This window comes from Bombina bombina, chromosome 8 (genome assembly GCF_027579735.1).
Source record: "Bombina bombina isolate aBomBom1 chromosome 8, aBomBom1.pri, whole genome shotgun sequence".
NCBI lineage: Eukaryota > Metazoa > Chordata > Amphibia > Anura > Bombinatoridae > Bombina > Bombina bombina.
Genome location: NC_069506.1, coordinates 39,976,411 through 39,996,534, shown reverse-complemented (window position 1 = coordinate 39,996,534; position 20,124 = coordinate 39,976,411). Strand labels below are relative to the sequence as shown.

At 37.4% G+C, this 20,124-nt stretch overlaps 1 long non-coding RNA gene across 2 annotated transcripts; it reads left to right on the top strand.

Annotated features, from left to right (window-relative positions):
- The first annotated feature begins 2,598 nt into the window (after nt 1–2,598).
- On the top strand, nt 2,599–10,447 carry LOC128638389 (uncharacterized). Of its 2 annotated transcripts, none has more exons than XR_008399090.1 (3): nt 2,599–2,717; nt 9,040–9,098; nt 9,790–10,447. It is a non-coding gene; the product is annotated as an uncharacterized LOC128638389 (long non-coding RNA). The 2 variants fall into 2 exon arrangements; XR_008399091.1 differs by having other exon boundaries at nt 2,606–2,717; nt 9,043–9,098.
- The last annotated feature ends 9,677 nt before the right edge of the window (nt 10,448–20,124 follow it).

Genomic DNA, 20,124 nt, shown 5'->3' with positions numbered 1-20,124 from the left:
TTAGGAAGTGTTTCCCCATAGGAAACAATGGGGCTGCGTTAGGAGCTGAACGCTGCTTTTTTGCAGGTGTTAGGTTTTTTTTCAGCTCAAACGGCCCCATTGTTTCCTATGGGGGAATCGTGCACGAGCGCGTTTTTGAAGCTGGCCGCGTCCGTAAGCACCGCTGGTATTGAGAGTTGCAGTGGCGGTAAATTATGCTCTACGCTCCTTTTTTGGAGCCTAACGCAGCCCTTCTGTGAACTCTAAATACCAGCGGTATTTAAAAGGTGCGGGGGAAAAAATACACGCGTAGCTAACGCACCCCTTTGGCCGCAGAACTCTAAATCTAGCCGTATGTTTGGTCAAAATAAGGCATTAGCTATAAGGGGTTTAGTAGGGTTTTGGCTTCCATAGGGTTCTAAACCCAACACTTTGTAAATATTTACACTTGCACACAACATTAAAGCGAAAGGAAACCCCAAAAACGTTTCTTTCATAATTTCGATAGAACATACAATTTTAAACAACTTTCCAATTTACTTCTATCTAATTTGCTTCATTCTCTTGTTATCCTTTGCTGAAGGAACAGCATTGCACTACTGACAGCTAACTGAACACATCTAGTTAGCCAATCACAAGAGACAAATGTATAAAGGCACCAATCAGCAGCAGCTTCCACTAGTGTAAGATATGTGCGTATTCTTTTTCAACAATGGATACCAAGAGAACGAAGCACATTTGAAAATACAAGTGAATTTGAAAGTGTCTTAAAATGACATGCTCTATCTGAATCATGCAAGTTTAAAGGGAAAGTCTAGTCAAAATTACACTTTCATATGCTAGTTAGTTCACAGGTTTCATATAGATAACACTGTGCTCACGCATGTTGAGTTGTTTAAGAGTCAGAACTAATTGCCTGAAATGCAAGTCTGTCAAAAGAACTGAGATAATGGGGCCCATTTAACAAGCTCCGTATGGAGCTTGTGGGCCCGTGTTTCTGGCGAGTCTTCAGACTCGCCAGAAATACAAGTTATGAAGCAGCGGTTTAAAGACCGCTGCTCCATAACCCTGTCCGCCTGCTCTGAGCAGGCGGACAGACATCGCCGCAAATCAACCCGATCGAGTACGATCAGGTTGATTGACAGCTCCCTGCTGGCGGCCTATTGGCCGCGAGTCTGCAGGGGGCGGCGTTGCACCAGCAGCTCTTGTGAGCTGCTGGTGCAATGTTAAATGCGGAGAGCGTATTGCTCTCCGCATTTAGTGAGGTCTTGCGGACCGCAAGACCTTTGGTAAATAGGGGCCAAGGAGACAGTCTGCAGAAGCTTAGTTACAAGGTTTATTTCTATAACAGTGCTGGTTATGTAAACCTGGGGAATGGTAAATAAAGAGATTTTCTATCTTTTTAAATAATAACATTTTTGGTGTTTACTATCCCTTTAATTTTGACTTTCCTATCCCTTTAATGTAAAGGAAAATCCAAGGAGCAATGGTTTCTTTTTTTTAACTTTCAGCCACTAATGAAATTCTGCTAGTGCAATGTACCTCTGTAGGGCCCCTCTGTGGGTCTAGCAAGTTGTCTGGTTTCCAAATATTTTGTAGATATTATTATGTCTGTGGAGGCAGCAGCATTATTGAACTGAGCTGTCACTTTTGTATTTCATGTATATAGAGATCAACAACGTTATATATTCATGTTTAGGAACTACAGAAACCTGAGATTATAAGGATCTATACCCATATTCATATTGGCCCCATGTTACTAAGGGCCTATTAGCAAATGTACTGCTTGTATTTATACCCATGAAAGGGGCTTCTAGACAATATAATAAATAGGGATACCCTAAATCCATAAAACACTCAAGTACCTTACTATTTATGGCACTACCACAGATAATGCTACTACACAAACTGAAGTCAGGTAGCATATGTACATATCAAGAAGATAGTAATAATACATATTGTCTTCCTGCTTAGGAGATATGGGGGCCGATTTATCATGGCCAGAATAGGGCCAAAGAAATACCCCTGTTTCCACGCGAGCCTTTAGGCTCGCCGGAAACAGGAGTTAAGAAGCAGTGGTCTTAAGACCTCTGAGGCTGCGGACATCAATCCGCCCAATCGCATACGATCGGATTGATTGACAATCCCTGCAGGGGGCGGCATTGCACAAGCAGTTCACTAGAACTGGTTGTGAAATGTTAAATGCCGACAGCATATGCTGTACAAAGCCAGGAAGCTGACCAATAGACAACTTTTTAAGGGTTATTAAACTGTGCTCTTTTGGTAAAAAAACAACAAATATGTTAAATCAAAGTAAATATATAATTTTTTTTTTATAAAAAACAGCAAATAATTTACTTATTTTCTTGCATGACAGTTTAATTTTGACTTTACTGTCCCTTTAAAGTGAATGTAAATTTTGATGATAAAGTGCCCTGTTTTTAAAAATTCGATAAAAAACCGGGGCACTTTAATTCATCAAAATTTACATTTCACTCGTGTTGTGAAAATACTTGCCCTTTAATCTTGACAGCCGCTGCATCACTTCCTCCACCCGTCGCAAAGCCTCTTATTGGGTTTAAAATGAGGAATCCAGCTTCCTCAATTTACGGCGTTGAATCAGACACTGATTCACCCGGGGGGAAGCCGTGATTTGAGGATGACCCATCCATCATTTCTGACGTAGGAAGAGGCTTGCGACGACCGGGGGAAACTGGAGCGGCTGTCAAGATTAAAAGGTAAGTTTTTTTCACAACACGAGTGAAATCTAAATTTTGATGAATTAAAGTGCTTCTGTTTTTAATCAAATTTTTAAAAACCGGGCACTTTATTATCAAAATTTAAATTCACTTTAATTGAAAAATGAAAAAAGGAGTAGTGTAGAACACTACAATTTTTTATTGCAAAGTTTAGAAGGGCTTAACCCACACTTAACCCAGATGTATGTCTGTAAAGTGTGTCTAGTAGTAGTGAGATATGGCACAGCACTGAAGAGGTTAAAACTTAAAATAGGAAAAGCTTTTTTAACTACAAAAATGAAACGAAAGTGAAAACTTTTTTGGTGTATAAAAAAAAGGAACATCTGCATAAGTCATCAATTCCTGTTTCATCTGGGCGCTGGCAAGTATTAACTCATGCAGTAGTTTTAGACAGAGAGTAACTTTGGGAATTGCACTGAACATAGTAATGCAACGTACTGTATAATTCAGCACTTTTATCTTATAACTAAGTACTGTATAATTCAGCACTTTTATCTTATAACTAATAATTCTTCAGAAATCCATTAATATTTGTTCTTCTATAAATAATCTGTGCAGTCATTTCTATGATATTGCCTTTAAACAAGCACTATACATATAACTTTCACATTTCTATTTAAAGGGACAGTCTACAATAGAATTGTTATTGTTTTAAAAGATAGATAATCCCTTTATTACTCATTCCCCAGTTTTGCATAACCAACACAGTTATATTAATGTACTTTTTACCTTTGTGATTACCTTGTATCTAGGAACCTTCTTCCAGCCCCCTGATCACATGACTGTGACTGTTTATTATCTATTGTCTTAAATTTAGCATTGTATTGTGCTAGATCTTAAATAACTTTCTGTGCCTGAACACAGTGTTATCTATATAGCCCACGTGTACTTTCTGTCTCTTTGTGTTGAAAAGAGATTTAAAAAGAATGTGATAAGAGGCAGCCCTCAAAGGCTTAGAAATTAGCATATGAGCCTACCTATGTTTAGTTTAAACTAAGAATACCAAGAGAAAAAAGCTAATTTGATTATAAAAGTAAATTGGAAAGTCAATTAAAATTAAAAGTCCTATCTGAATAATGAAAGTTTAATTTATACTTGACTGTCCCTTTAATATTTAAAGGGATATGAAACACAATTTTTTTCTTTCATGATACAGATAGAGCAGGCAATTTAAACAACTTTCTAATTTACTTCTATTATCAATTTTGCTTCATTCTCTTGGTATCATTATTTGAAAAAGCAAGAACGTAAGCTTACGAGCCAGCCCATTGTTGGTACAGCACCTGGGTAGCTCTTGCTGATTGGTGGCTACAGTTAGTCATTTTTGGTACAGCACCTGGGTAGCTCTTGCTGATTGGTGACTACAGTTAGTCACCAATCAGCAAGCACTATCCAGGTGATGAGCCAAAAATGGGCCAGCTCCTTAGTTTAGATTCCTGCTTTTTCAAACAAAGATAGCAAGAGAACGAAATAAAAATTGATAATAGGAGTAAATTAGAAAGTTGCTTAAAATTTCATGTTCTATCTGAATCATGAAAGTTTAATTTTGACTAGACTATTCCTTTAAAATGTTTTATGGGACATAAAACTGCAGTAAAGTATAAACTAATGTATTAGAGCATTTTATTATTAAACTATCGATGGTACCGAATTATGGGTTTACACCTAAAAAAAGGGTTAAACACCTTGTTCCAGTCAACTCCAAAGCCGCTATGCACTGCTAATCCAGATGTAAACGTAGTCAGTGAGTAGTGGCTATGCACACATCTGCTCATGCGCGGCTGACTTGCTGTATCCAGCTCAGCAGTAGAAGTGCATAGTTGCTATGGAGCTGACTTTGGGGTCGATTGTGATCAATTCACTTATGCGTGACCCCTTTGTGAGTTTTAGACAAAATCTCTACATCCGATCTCCAAAGCCACACAGCCCTATCAGTGAGTGTTGTAATTTAAAGTGGGCTATAGGGAGTTATTTGAGTTTGTGTGTGTGTTACAAGGGGTAGAGTGTTGTATTTTATGTCACCAAAACATTTTTTTTAAATAAGTGTTCATCGTTATTGATCTTTGTATCAATATTGCAAGTGTCAAAATATTGTAGATAATTTTGTTTATTATTTTGATGTTACTTTGATTATGATGAAGTATTCAGAATCATTTGTAGTATGTATATATCCCTTTAAAAAGGAAAAATATAAGACAGCGCTATTCAATAAATAAATTCCTCAATACATTCATTATATTTTAAAATTTTAATAAAAATGACATATATATGTACAATCACATAAAAGTTATATTACAAATAAAACATAGGATACTTGCACTAGTAATATCCACAGTAAGTGACTTATAAACTGCAACCAAGGGAACAGGATAACCAGCCGGAATATCCAAAACAATAGACTACACATTTCAGGAAAACACTCCTCTTCCTCTGATGGCTTGAATTGCAATGATAAGTTTTACTCTTGTTATACCTTGTCCCTTGTCCTATCCTTTTGGCACTTTCAATTTGCCAAAAAAATTGGCTGTCACCATTGTTGGCCTTGGCCGCGCTATTTTGTTTTTTGGTGCAAGCGTGAGCAGATCATTGTCTTATATTCGCTTAATGGACATGTGTTATCATTCATTCTGTAGGTGTTGTTTATTTATCAAATGCCTTAAATTTGATGCATCCATTTTGTTTTTTATATTTATTTGATAACTTCTGCTCGGCGGATTATGATAACTGTCCATATATTATATGGGAGACTTTTGACTTTAAAGGGATAGTAAAGTTCAAATTAAATGTTCATGATTCAGATAGGGCATGTCATTTTTAACAACTTCTTAATTTACTTTTATCATCAAATTTGCTTTGTTCTCTTGTTATTCTTAGTTGAAAGCTAAACCTTAGGTAGGCTCATATGCAAATTTCTAAGCCCTTGAAGGCCGCCTCTGCATTTGACAGTTTTTAATAGCTAGAGGGCGTGAGTTAATGTGTTTCATATAGATAACATTGTGCTCATGCACGTGAAGTTATTTAAGAGTCAGCACTAATTGACTGAAATGCAAGTCTGTCAAAAGATCTGAGATAAGGAGGCAGTCAGCAGAAGCTTAGATAGAACGTTATTACAGAGGTAAACAGCATATTTCTATAACAGTGTTGGTTATGCCAAACATAGGTATGGTAAATAAAGGGATTATCTATAATTTTACATAATAACATTTTGGGTGTTTACTATCCCTTTAATTGGGATTTTTTGTAGAAATGATTAGATATGTTTTTCTAAAAGAGTGTGATCAACCAATTAGTTGTATGTTCCTTTAAAGGGACATTCCGGTCAAAATTTAAATATACATAGATGAATTACATCTTTAAATAGAAACCTATTTACAATAAACATGTATTTGCAAAAATACTCTAGTAACAGTTAGCACTGTTTTAGCGTTAACATTTTTCTCTGTGTGTGCATGTAAAGCATAGCTAGATATTGTCAGTGCACCATCATCTTAAATACTGCAGCTGCTCAGAGCACCAGTGGGGCTTGTATCATGTCAGCAAGTAACAAATTGAGTCATTACCAGATGGTGCAAGCAAGTGCTGTGTTTAAAATGCTGGTGCACGGTGCATACTTAAATACACTTTTGAAACAGCTATAGCATTTATTAGAAGCGTTTTTGCTAATGCATGTATATTACAGAAAGGCTTCTATTCAAAGCTTAATTGCATCTGTGTGGATTGCATTTTTGCCTGGAATGTTCCTTTGAGGATTAGAAAGGCTGATTATTGGCAATAATAACAACTCATTTTGCAGTCTTATTAAAGGGACATTAAACACTTTGAGATGTTAATATAAAATTATAAATTGTATATATAAAACAACTCTGCAATATACTTTCATTATTTATTTTGTCCTCTTTGCCTGTAATTCCATTCTGAAATTGTGAGCTTTTCAGTTCCTGTTAGAAATGGAAGTGCAGATCACTGTTAAATCCAGCACAACCATTGGCTGCACACTCTAGTGACCTATTTATAACTGTCCCTAATTGGCCACAGCAGAGAAGGTAACACAAGTTACAACATGGCAGCTCCCAGTGTTTTATAGACACTAAAACTTTACACTTATTTTGTCACTTTTTAAACAACTAATGAAACTTTAAAAAATACATCTACATGTTAGTCATGGACTAATCTTTTCTTTGAATGCATCATTCTATCTAGCGTTTATTTAGTGTTTAGTGTCCCTTTAAGGCACAAAGTAAACTTTTCTTGTTAAATGTAAAATGAAAAAGGTTTTAGATACAGCTTTTGTATGAATTGAAAATGTATTTGAGTGTTGAATGTGTCTAGGTTTTATAAACCCAGTGGTTAGTGCTAACTGAGGAATAAACTTGTATGTTCATTTACATTCATTGTGGTAAATTATAAACCTAAGATACTGAATACTTAGTGGTCGATTTATAAAGCAACGGATGCTGCTTCCAACCCACTCCGCTTCAGGTCCATCTGAGGTGGCGGACAGCAATCAGCCGATCGGATACGATCGGGTTGATTGACACCCCCTGCTAGCAGCCGATCGGCCGTGAATGTGCAGGGGGCGGCATTGCACAAGCATTTCACAAAAAAATGTGCAATGATAAATGCAGACAGCGTATGATCATGTTCGCCCGCACATTAGAAAATCGGCCCCTTAATGTTAAAGCATTGTGTAATATGTTGGTGCTTTAGCAATAATAATAATAAAAAATAAAATACTTGTTGCGCGCAAGCAGTATCAGGGTTTTGCATGCACTTGTATTACAAGTTGAAAGTAAACGCAATCGCGAGAATGCAATCACATATTAGCGCAACTGACAAGCTCGCGTAAAGGATAATGCATTAAACTATTTGCACTAAACACAAGATAAATACATTTAAAATAACAGTTACACTTATACAAACACTATCTGATAAAATGACTAACATAAATAATAAAAAAGTTATAAGGGTTAAAAGGGATATGGTATATGACAAGGTGTTTGACTGCAAAGGGCTATATTGTATGTAAACATACATCTACATGTCTAAATATGTGTATGTATGTATGTACTGTATATACGTGTGTTTCACTGTATATTTACTGTACACATTTCCCATTCCAATGTTCTTCACATACAGGAATATGCTATTTTTATTGTAAATATATATTTATATATACTGTATATACATATATATATATATATATATATATATATATATATATATATATATATATATATATGTGTGTGTGTGTATATTCCTATAGATATATATTTTAGCTTAACATTATCATATATATATATATAATTAAAAAAGATCTATGTGAAGAACATAGGATGAAAAATATGCGTAACTCACATTGGGTTTCGAGCTTTAGTTCTAACGCGGTTACAATTTAGCGCACATGAAGATTTAGTCATCTTAAAGCAAGTTATTGAAATATTAAATATAAAATATTAAAAATATTAATAATTATTATTACTGTAAAAAAATCTAAATAATCCATACAATATATATATATATATATATATATATATATATATATATATGTATATATTTTATTATTAACCCCTTAATGTATGTTGCCAGCTATATATATAAAATAAAAAATAAAAAATTTCTGCATGTGAAAAACACTGTAATGTGGAATATGGATAACTTCTGTTGGGTTAGCATGTGAGCGATAAGTGTTATTTTTTCTTCTTCTGCGCTCTCCATTAAAGTCCAAGGGGAGAGCATGTTAACCAGGTTGCAATATCTGAAGCCCTTTGGTTAGAGTGTGTCGGGTTGCAATCACGTACAAATGTTTTACTCTACATAAATGGGCAACCTAAATCATTTAACAGGGCAGTAAAGTCAAAATTTATTGTTCATTTACTTCCATAATCAAATTTGCTTTGTTTCCCTCTATATCCTTTGTTGAAGAGTTAATCTTGGTAGGTTGATAGGAGCTCAGGAGCGTGCACGTGTCTTTAGTACTCTGTGGCAGTAACAGTGCTACAAACAATGTCTGAGCCCCTTTGAACCTACCTAAGTTTACTCTTTAACAAAGGACACCAAGAGAACAAAGCAAATTTGATAATATAAATCAGTTATATAAAATGGCATGCTCTATCAGAATCATGACAGTTTTGACTTTACTGTTTCCATTGTGTCTTTTTCTGCACTGTAATGTCAAATACAAAACTCAAGTGTTTATTGATTATTCAGTTACATTATATTTGTATTATTACTATCAAATCCATAATATATAAAAAAGAAATAGCAGTATTTTCAATTTTAATATTTAATTTTGTTTTGTCAGCAGATAATACAGAAGGTGAAGCAGAGGTCCTGTGCTTTCTGGTGACTACAAATACTAAGGTACATTCCTAAATCTGTCTGTCTATCATCTATCTATCTATCTATCTATCATCTATCTGTCTATCTAATTTATATTGTATCTGTCCGTCCATTTCTTTCTTTCTTTCTTTCTTTCTTTCTTTCTTTCTTTCTTTCTTTCTTTCTTTCTTTCTTTCTTTTTCTTTCTTTCTTTCTTTCTTTCTTTCTTTGTGACAGGTGATAACTTTAGGTGATGCATGATGGCATTTTCTGGTCCAGGCAGTCCTGGGGTTTTAGACATCACTGAGGCTAAGCAGCATCTGTAACAGGAAATGATCAGCAGCCTGAGTGCAGACACATAGGAAACCACATCCTCCTCCTCCTACCACTCTGCAGCCCCCAGCTTTTCCTCTAGCAGCTCCACTAACCACCTGATGCTGCCACTAGCCTCACTCCCTGCAGCCAATCACTGTGCACAAACATGCTGCAGACTCACCGGCCTACAGGAGGCGACCATCACAAAAGTAACAACGGGGGGTCTCACAGGGACCCTACAGCTGCCCCTGAGAGCCCTAATGTATTCTTCCTCTCTGGTTGTAAAACTGTTTGTAATGTTTATATTCTTTTGTCTCTTGCAAGAACTTGATTTTATAACAGTGTAGGTGACTTGCGGTATGAAGCTTCATGCTTTAATAATGTGCAGATATTTACATATTATTGTTTCATTTTCTAGCAAAATGGCTTTTTCTTTCCAATTGTGCTTTGGCACGGACGACATATGGTTGGAAGTGACTTTGCCGAGTTTTCAAGAAATTATTTTGCAAAGCGATAACACACCAGAAGATGGAAAGATCTATGTTATGTACCACGGCACCACGGCTGATGCAGCTGCTGCAATTATCAGGAATGGATTTTGCCAATCAAAAGACGGCATGTTAGGTAGAGGGGTCTATGTTAGCAGAGATAAAAACAAAGCAGCTAGGTATCCTCTGGGTAATAAAAGTGATCAGGTTATTTTAAAACTTCGAGTAAACGTAGGAAAGGTTAAGAAGATTGATTGCAAGAACCATTCTATGCAGAAGACTTGGCATGATAAGGGGTATGATACCGCCTGGGTACCTAAATCCTGCGGTATGGTTGGCAGTGGGCTAGAGGAAGATTGTATATGGGATCCCAAGAGAATCAAGGTTGTAGGCATTGAAAAGGCCCCATGCGGGAAGATGACATATCTGCAGCAATTACTTTTTTAATTTAGAAAAGGGAAATACATAGTGATTCCATGTGTCATTAAAGTGGAAATGATACTATTTTCTATCACCCCATTTTCTGAATGTTTGCTCCTGACTTTATTTTGAAAAATGTTGTTTTGTTCAATAAACATTTAAGAAGCACACAGTGTTCTGTCTATTATATGCTTATTATGTTCATGTTGATGACATCTGGTGGTTTCATGTTGCAATTACAGCTTGGTTCCTCTCAAGAATAAAACAGGAAGCGTTAATAAAGTTTGTTAATAAAAAGTCTTACTTTCAGTTTCTCAGCAGCCATCTTAGCTTCAAGAAGCATGGACATCAGCTCTTAACATTTGCCTCTAAATATACATATGCCTGTAAGTTATTTGTTGTTTGCTAAGAGTTCATTGTACATTTGAATTGCATTGCTATTTGCTGTAAGGATTAAATGTAAGCTCTCTGTGTTAGAAGCATGTATTATTGTATGTATTGCAAGCACCACGTGTAACTACATATTGTAGTTTCAACTTTTCTTATTGTATTGCAGTTTTACAAAATAACTATTCAGAAGTAAAATCAGTTTGGAATAAACACAAAGCTATTTCTGTCTGGTTTGTTAACTAGCTGTCTAGTTATCAGTTAATGAGGACAGTACAGTAAAAAGGCATGCTATATCAAGGCAAGATACAGAGCTGCATTGTATAGTAAAAAGGCAGGCTATATCAGGGGAAGATACAGAGCTGCATTGTAAAGTAAAAAGCATGCTATATCAAGGGAAGATATAGGAGCTGCATTGAAAAGTGAGAAGCAATAACAAGCAAGATACAAAGGCTGCATTTTAAAGTAAAAAGCAGTAAATAACAAGCAAACATACAAGACCTGCAATTTAAAGTGAAAGGCAGTAAAAATAATTTGCACAAGAACTGCATTTAAAATATTGCACTACTTTAACCTGATCACTATGCACCAAGATAAGAGTGTTGATATGACGCAGCAAACTTTAGAGACCAGATCCTATGCCTCTGGCTCTAAATATTCCATGCGCTCCAGCAGATCATCAGCCAGTTCTGCAGGACTCAGAGCCCGTGCTAAAGCGCAAGCAGCCCAGGCACAAGTTTCTTATGCTGAAAAAGAAGCAGACATGATAAAGCAAAAAGCATCATTAGAAGCAAAGGCAGCTAGGCACAAAGCAGATATGGAAGCAGAGGCAGCTAGGCGCAAAGCAGATATGGAAGCAGAGGCAGCTAGGTGCAAAGCAGAGACAGCAAGGTGTGAAGCTGAAACAGCGCAACGCAAGGCAGAGTTAGAAGCTAATATGCATGTGCTAAAGATTCAAAGGGCAGCAGTTGCAGCATCTGCAGAAGCAGCAGTCTATGAAGCAGCAGCTGAACTAGAAGAGGAACCACTTCAAGATTTTGCAGAAATAACTACCCATGATTCAGTACAAAGGACTCGTGAGTATGTACAGAACCATGCTCTAGACCAAGATAAAACAGAGCATGCTCCTATCCAACATATGTCCAGCATAATGCCACAGTTTCCTGACTCAACATATTTACAGTCTACTCCAAGTATTCCTGACTTGCACCCTCCTTCCCAGACTGACACTGCAAATGTCTCTACACCAAGAGTGCGCTTTCAAGAAAGCAGAAGTTACGCTGATCCACAATATCCATCACATTATATGGACTCTCACATATCCCCTCTCAGAAATAGTACATTAGGAACTTCAGAGACTACTGACCTAGCAAAGCACCTGATTCGTCGAGAGTTAGTGAGTAAAGGGCTACTAACATTTGATGATCGACCAGAGAACTACTGGGCATGGAAGACATCATTCCAAGGTGTCACCAGAGATCTTAATCTTACAGCCAGAGAAGAGCTAGATCTTTTGACTAAGTGGCTTGGACCAGAGTCATCTCAACAGGCTAAGAGACTCAGGTCAGTGCATGTTCATAACCCAATTGATGGAGTTAAAATGGTATGGCAGAGACTAGAAGAATGTTTTGGCAGCCCTGAAGCTATTGAGAATGCACTGTTAAAGAAGCTAGAAAACTTCCCCAAAATCTCAAACAAAGTCAACATAAAGTTAAGAGAACTTGGTGACATGTTGTTGGAGGTGAATGCAGCTAAGGCAGGAGGCTTTTTGCCAGGACTGGCATACCTAGACACAGCTCGTGGCATCAAACCAATTATTGAAAAACTGCCATATAGCCTGCAAGAAAAGTGGATTTTTCAAGGTTCCAAGTACAAAGAAGACCATCATGTCTCCTTTCAACCATTCAGTTTCTTCACCAGATTTATTGTCAACCAAGCAAAGACCAGAAATGATCCAAGCTTCATATTCTCAACATGCAGCAACCAATTTCCAGTAAATACAGAGAAGACAGGAACAAGGTACAGCAACAGACCAACGGTGTCAGTAAGAAAGACAGAAGTGTCAGCTACTAATGCAACTCCACAAGTGAAAAGCCCTTCGTGGAAATCCATGGAATCAGACAGTCCATGTCCAATTCATAATAAACCACACCCACTGTCAAAGTGTCGTGGGTTCAGAAGCAAGCACATTGATGAACGTAAAGCTTACCTGAAGGAGAATTCTATCTGCTTTAGATGTTGTGCATCCACCAGACACATTGCCAAAGACTGCAAAAATAACATAAGATGCAGAGAATGCAACAGTGAGCAGCATACTTCAGCTTTGCATCCAGGTCCAGCTCCCTGGGCAGTAGAGACTCCTTTACCAAAGGGAGAGCAAGGCGGGGAGCAAGAGGAAGCTACTCCACCCACTATTGTATCCAAGTGTACAGAAGTATGCGGGAAAGGGACAAGGCCCAGATCATGTTCCAAGATTTGTTTAGTGACTGTATATCCCGCTAATAAACCTGACTGTTCTGTAAAGATGTATGCAGTGTTAGATGATCAAAGTAACTGTTCTTTTGCCAAATCAGAGTTTTTTGATGTGTTTAACATTAGTGGTGAAACATTTTCCTACACTCTAAGAACATGCTCAGGCATTACAGAGAAAACAGGGCGTAGGGTATCTAACTTCACTGTTCAGTCTATTGATGGGAAAACACACATAAAACTCCCCACACTCATTGAATGTGACATGATACCTGATGACAGGTCAGAAATTCCAACACCTGAGGTTACACAGCATTTCCCTCATCTGAAATCCTTAACAGACAAGATCCCAGCACTTGACCCTAACGCACAAATACTTCTTTTGTTAGGAAGAGACATTCTGAAGGTGCACAAAGTACGTGAGCAGATTAATGGGCCTCACAACAGTCCTTATGCACAACATTTAGACTTAGGTTGGGTCATAGTTGGGGAAGTATGCTTAGGAGGAGCTCATAGACCAGCAGATGTGAACTCTTTCAAGACAAATGTGCTGCCTAGTGGGCGCACTTCTCTGTTCAGCCCATGCACTAGCTATATACAGGTAAAAGAGACTTTTTATGCTTGTAAACAACAGTTATACACCCCCTCATTGTGTTATTTAGGAACTGCAACTCACAATGTGGGCAGTTTAGATGATAATGTGTTTGTTACTTCTCCAAACGATGACAAACCTGCCATGTCTATTCAAGATGGTATGTTCCTTGATGTAGTTGAAAAAGAGATGTTTATTGATGAAGCAAATTACTGGGTAGCACCCCTACCATTTCGCTTACCTCGGCTTAGACTACCAAACAACATAGAGCAAGCCCAGAAAAGACTCCTTGCTCTACATTGTTCCTTTGTGAAAAAACCTGAAATGAAGGAACATTTTGTTAACTTTATGCAAAAGATCTTTGACCATGACCAAGCAGAACCTGCCCCACCATTGGAAGCAGGTGAGGAGTGTTGGTACCTACCAATCTTTGGTGTCTATCACCCTCAGAAGCCAGGACAGATCAGAGTAGTTTTTGACTCAAGTGCTCAGTTTGAAGGCATCTCACTGAATGACACACTCCTCAGTGGGCCTGATTTAAATAATACACTACTAGGTGTCCTTTTACGTTTCCGCAAAGAGCAAGTTGCAATTACCACTGATGTACAACAAATGTTTTACTGTTTCATGGTTAGAGAAGATCACCGTAACTATTTGAGATTTCTTTGGTTTCGTGACAATGACCTTAACAAAGAAATTACAGAGTTCAGGATGAAGGTACATGTCTTTGGGAACAGCCCTTCCCCAGCCATAGTCATTTATGGTCTAAGACAAATAGCAAAGCAAGGAAAAAGTGAGTATGGCGAAGATGTAGAACAGTTTATCTTGAGGAATTTCTATGTAGATGATGGACTCGCATCTGTGCCTACTGAAGCTGAAGCAGTCAGTCTCCTGCAGAGAGCTAAGGACATGCTCGTAGGATCAAATCTCAAGCTACACAAAGTGGCATCCAACAGAAGTCCAGTAATGGAAGCATTTCCTGCAGATGACAGAGCTAAAGATCTAAAGGACCTTGTTTTAGGTGTCGATCCTCTACCCCTTCAAAGGAGCTTAGGAGTAAGTTGGAACTTACAGACCGACAGTTTCACTTTTCAAGTGTCTAAAGAGGTAAAACCTTTCACACGGAGAGGTATCCTGGCTACAGTAAACAGTCTTTATGACCCACTTGGGTTTGCATCTCCAATCACTATGCAAGGTAAATCTTTAGTCAGAGAACTCTCAACAGACCAATGTGACTGGGATTCCCCACTCTTACCAGATAGAGAAACTCAATGGAGAGCATGGACAGAAGACCTGATCCATCTTGAAGATCTCAGTATTCCCAGACCCTATGTGCCAGTGTCACTATCGTCCACAGTAAGAAAGGAGGTATGTGTTTTTTCTGATGCTTCTACTGTAGCGATAGCAGCTGTGGCATATCTCAGAGTCATAGACAGTAGCGGTCAATGTCATGTAGGCTTTATTATGGGCATATCTAAACTAGCTCCAAGACCAGCCCATACAGTGCCACGTCTAGAATTATGTGCAGCTGTTTTGTCAGTTGAGCTAGCTGAACTTATTACTGAAGAAATGGACATTGAACTTTATGCAGTTAAATATTACACTGATAGCAAAATTGTGTTAGGTTATATTCACAATACTTGTAGGAGATTTCATGTATATGTCTCAAACAGAATAATTCGTATTAGAAAATCTACTAATCCAGATCAGTGGCATTATATTAACACCAGTCAGAATCCAGCAGATCATGGTACTAGACCAATTCAAGCAGCTCACCTAAAACATACCAACTGGTTCTCAGGCCCAGATTTCTTACATCAGGCAGATACTAGTGATCAATCTGAAGCTAAAGTATTTGACCTCATTGAACCAGATTCTGACAGTGAGATCAGACCTGAAGTGACAGCTTTAAAAACTGAAGTGTATGAAAGCCAGTTAAACTCACATAGATTTCTCAGATTCTCAAAGTGGAAGTCCCTTGTGAGAGGTATAGCAATACTTATTCACATTGCCAAGTCATTTTCCAGCAGCACTCAAAAGGAGTCGTGTAAAGGCTGGCATTGCAGCAAAGGGTTATGCCATTCATTAGATTTCTTGCAAGCTGAAACAGTGACTATCAAATGTATCCAAACATGGAAATATAGAAAATGGAAAGAGAAACAAAACGTTCAAGAAGATCTTGTATTGTTGAAAGACTCTCAAGTAAAGTGCAATGGATGGACAATGAGTCTTATTGTAAAAGCCATTCCTAGTGGTGATGGTAGAGGTCAAAATCATTAAACAAGGCACTGCTAAAGTATATCTCAGACCTGTGTCAGATTTAATTGTTCTTTTTCAAAGTAAAGAGTTATCTGGTTGAATTTAATAATAACTTATAGATCATGTAATAGTGGTATATGTTTATACCAGGCGGGGAGTGTTCTGTATATTATATGCTTATTATGTTCATGTTGATGACATCTGGTGGTTTCATGTTGCAATTACAGCTTGGTTCCTCTCAAGAATAAAACAGGAAGCGTTAATAAAGTTTGTTAATAAAAAGTCTTACTTTCATTTTCTCAGCAGCCATCTTAGCTCTTAACATTTGCCTCTAAATATACATATGCCTGTAAGTTATTTGTTGTTTGCTAAGAGTTCATTGTACATTTGAATTGCATTGCTATTTGCTGTAAGGATTAAATGTAAGCTCTCTGTGTTAGAAACATGTATTATTGTATGTATTGCAAGCACCACGTGTAACTACATATTGTAATTTCAACTTTTCTTATTGTATTGCAGTTTTACAAAATAACTATTCAGAAGTAAAATCAGTTTGGAATAAACACAAAGCTATTTCTGTCTGGTTTGTTAACTAGCTGTCTAGTTATCAGTTAATGAGGACAGTACACACAGTGTACAGTATTATTACTAATTATTAATAAAGTACCAGCGCTATGCACAGAGCAGTACAGGGTTACATTATGTACATGTGACAAAGATAATGCAATGCAAACAAACCAGCGCAAAAGGCAAGGAGGGGGCATTGCTTGTGCATTATCTGTAGCAGATTCATCTTTATGTAAGATGAGCTACTGCATGCACTGTAAAAAAATAATATATATTTCCACCCACACACAAACACATTTCCGTGTTTTCCATGAAAACATATATGAAATTAGTTTGAACAGGAAGTATAGTCATTGACAAGATTAGAAATAATTAATTTTAAGTGAAATAATAATTGTGTCCTTCAAACTTTGCTTTAGTTAAATAATCCTCTATGTGCAGCAATTACAGCCTTGCAGACCTTTGGCATCTAGTTGTCAATTTGTTGGGGTAATCTGAAGAGATTTCACCCCATTATTCATGGAGCACCTCACACAAGCTTGAGGGGCACCTCCTATATATCATATGGTCACGCTGCTCCCACAACACCTCAATATGTTTGAGATATTGGGGCTAATTTATTATCCTGCGGACGGTCTTAAGACCGCTGCTTCTTAACTCCTATTTCCGGCAAGCCTGAAGGCTTGCGCGGAAACAGCTGCATCAAGCTCCGAATCAGCCCCCTGGTGACTTTGCTGGCCAGTCCATTAAAGAAAGAATGTCAGCTGACTGCTTCTTCCCTAAATAGTTCTTGCATAGTTTTTAGCTGTGCTTTGGGTCATTGTCCTGTTGTATGGGGAAATTGGCTCCAATCAAGCAATGTCCACAGGGTATGGCATGGCATTGCAAAATGGAGTGATAGTCTTCCTTCTTTAAAATCTCCCACTTTAACCACAAAAGCACCCCCAGACCATCACATTGCCTCCACCATGCTTGACAGATGATGTCAAGCAGTCCTTTCATTTGGTCTGCGTTTCATGAATGTTTTTCTTTGTGATCCGAACACCTCAAAATTTGTCTGTCCATAAAACTTTTTCCAGTCTTCCTCTGTCCAGTGTCTGTGTTCTTTTGCCCATCTTAATCTTTTCTTTTCATTGGCCAGTCTGAGATATGTTTTTTTTTTTGCAACTCTGAGTAGACGACCAGCAACCCGGAGTCGCCTCTTCACTGTTGACATCGAAACTAGTGTTTTGTGGCTACCATTTAACGAAGCTGCCAGTTGAGGAGGTCTTGTTAAGGAGAGATATCAATATTTAAATAAAATGATGTGTCTTGTGTTTTATTTAAATATTGATATCTCTCCTTATCAGGAAATACAGGCATACCTCGGAGATATTGTGAGTTCGGTTCCAGACCACCGCAATAAAGCGGCTATAGCAAAAAAACATATCCAAGAGAAGCCATGCTGCCAATTTTCCTTCTCAACAGCTCTATCATTTCACGAGGCTGTCTACCAGAGCCCTACATAGACATCGGAGGTTTATAGCTGATTGATATTGAGTGATCTGCAGAGAGGAGAGCTAGCTGGACAGCTTTTAATGTTCCAGAAGGCATTTGTTGCACTTCTCAAGTGCCTTATGATGTTATCTGCGTGTGTGTCCTATCGATCACACTGATGTTGCAATATTGTGGCGCCTTCTTCTTTTCCCTTTTTCCAGAGTCGTCTTGTCCTGCTTGTTTCACCATCAAGCATTGGATGGAGTGAGCTGCCACCTTTCCATGAAAAGTTTCCTGATGACACATTTGGGACTTTTTAAAATTTTCACTGCAGACGTATTTTTTTTTTTGCACCTTGTATTATATCTATCATATATTTTTTTGGATGTGTATCTGATAGTTTCCTGTTATGGAGTTTGGTTTTTAACACTTGTACACACATTGCATTTAGCCCAATATTGCACATATTGAGTTTTGCGCATCCAGCATTATTTTAGTTTTCTGATATTTCAGACATACACAGACATAGACAGACATACACAGACACTTCAGACATATACTGATATTTCAGACATACACAGACATACACAGACACTTCAGACATACACAGACACTTCAGACATACACTGATATTTCAGACATACACAGTCATTTCAGATATACACTGATATTTCAGACGTACACAGAAATTTCAGACATACACTGATATTTCAGAAGTAAACAGACATTTCAGAAATACACAGGCATTTCAGACATACACATACACTTAAAAAATACAGATATCTCCGAAATACACAGACACTTCAGACATACACAGACACTTCAAACATACACAGACATTTCAGATAGACATATGCAATTAGTTTTGGACAAATTTAGTTTTTGACCTAATTTTGGCCGATTCGAAGGTCGAATGAATCTAAATTTCCAAATCGGCACCATAACTAAAATCCTGAAAAAATCCAAAAACGAATAAATCAGTTTACAAATTTTCGGATCCATTCTTTATTCATATTCAGAATTTTTCATTGTTCTAATCTAAGTCGCCGTCCCCCCAAATCACCAACACTAAATAAAACACTAAATAAAGCTTTTAACCCCTAAACCACCATCCTCCCACATCACCAACACTAACTAAACCTATAAACCTCTAAACCGCCGTCCACCCACATCACCAACACTAAATAAATGTATGAACCTCTAAACCGCCATCCCCTCACATCGCCAACATTAACTAAACCTATTAACCTCTAAACCGCCATCCCCCCACATCGCCAACACTAACTAAATCTATTAATCTCTAAACCACCGTCCCCCCACATCGCCAACGCTAACTAAACCTATTAACCTCTAAACCGCCGTCCTCCCACATTGCCAACACTAAATAAAGCTATTAACCCATAAACCGCGATTCCCCCACATCGCCAACACTAACTAAACCTATTAACCTTTAAATCGCCGCCCCCTCACATCGCCAACACTAAATAAACCTATTAATCTCTAAACCGCCGCCCCGCACCTCGACAAAACTAAATAAACCTATTAACACCTAAACCGCCACCCCCCACATCGCCAACATTAAATAAAGCTATTAACTCCTAAACCGCCGTTCCCCCAGATCGCCAAAACTAAATAAGCCTATTAACCCATAAATCGCTATCACCCCACAACGTGACTCCCTAAATAAACTTATTAACCCCTAAACTGCTGTCCCTTAAACATCACAAAAACACTAAGTAAAATTATTAACCTCTAAACTGCTGTTCCATTCACATCACAACTAGCTAAATTAAAATATTAGCCCCATAACCTAACACCCCTAACTTTAACATTAATTAAAATACACCTAAAGTAAAGTTACAATTATTAACTAACTACCTATTTAAAAATAAATATAAACTGACCTGTGAAATAAAAATAAAACCTAAGCTTAAACTAAAATAAATAAATAACATTACTTGTTTAAAAAATCTAATAATACAAAATATAAAAAACTTAACATTGCTAAAAATAATAAAACCTAACATTACAAAAAAATTAAAACTACAATTACAAAAAATAATAAACACTAAAATTACAAAAGATAAAAAAAATA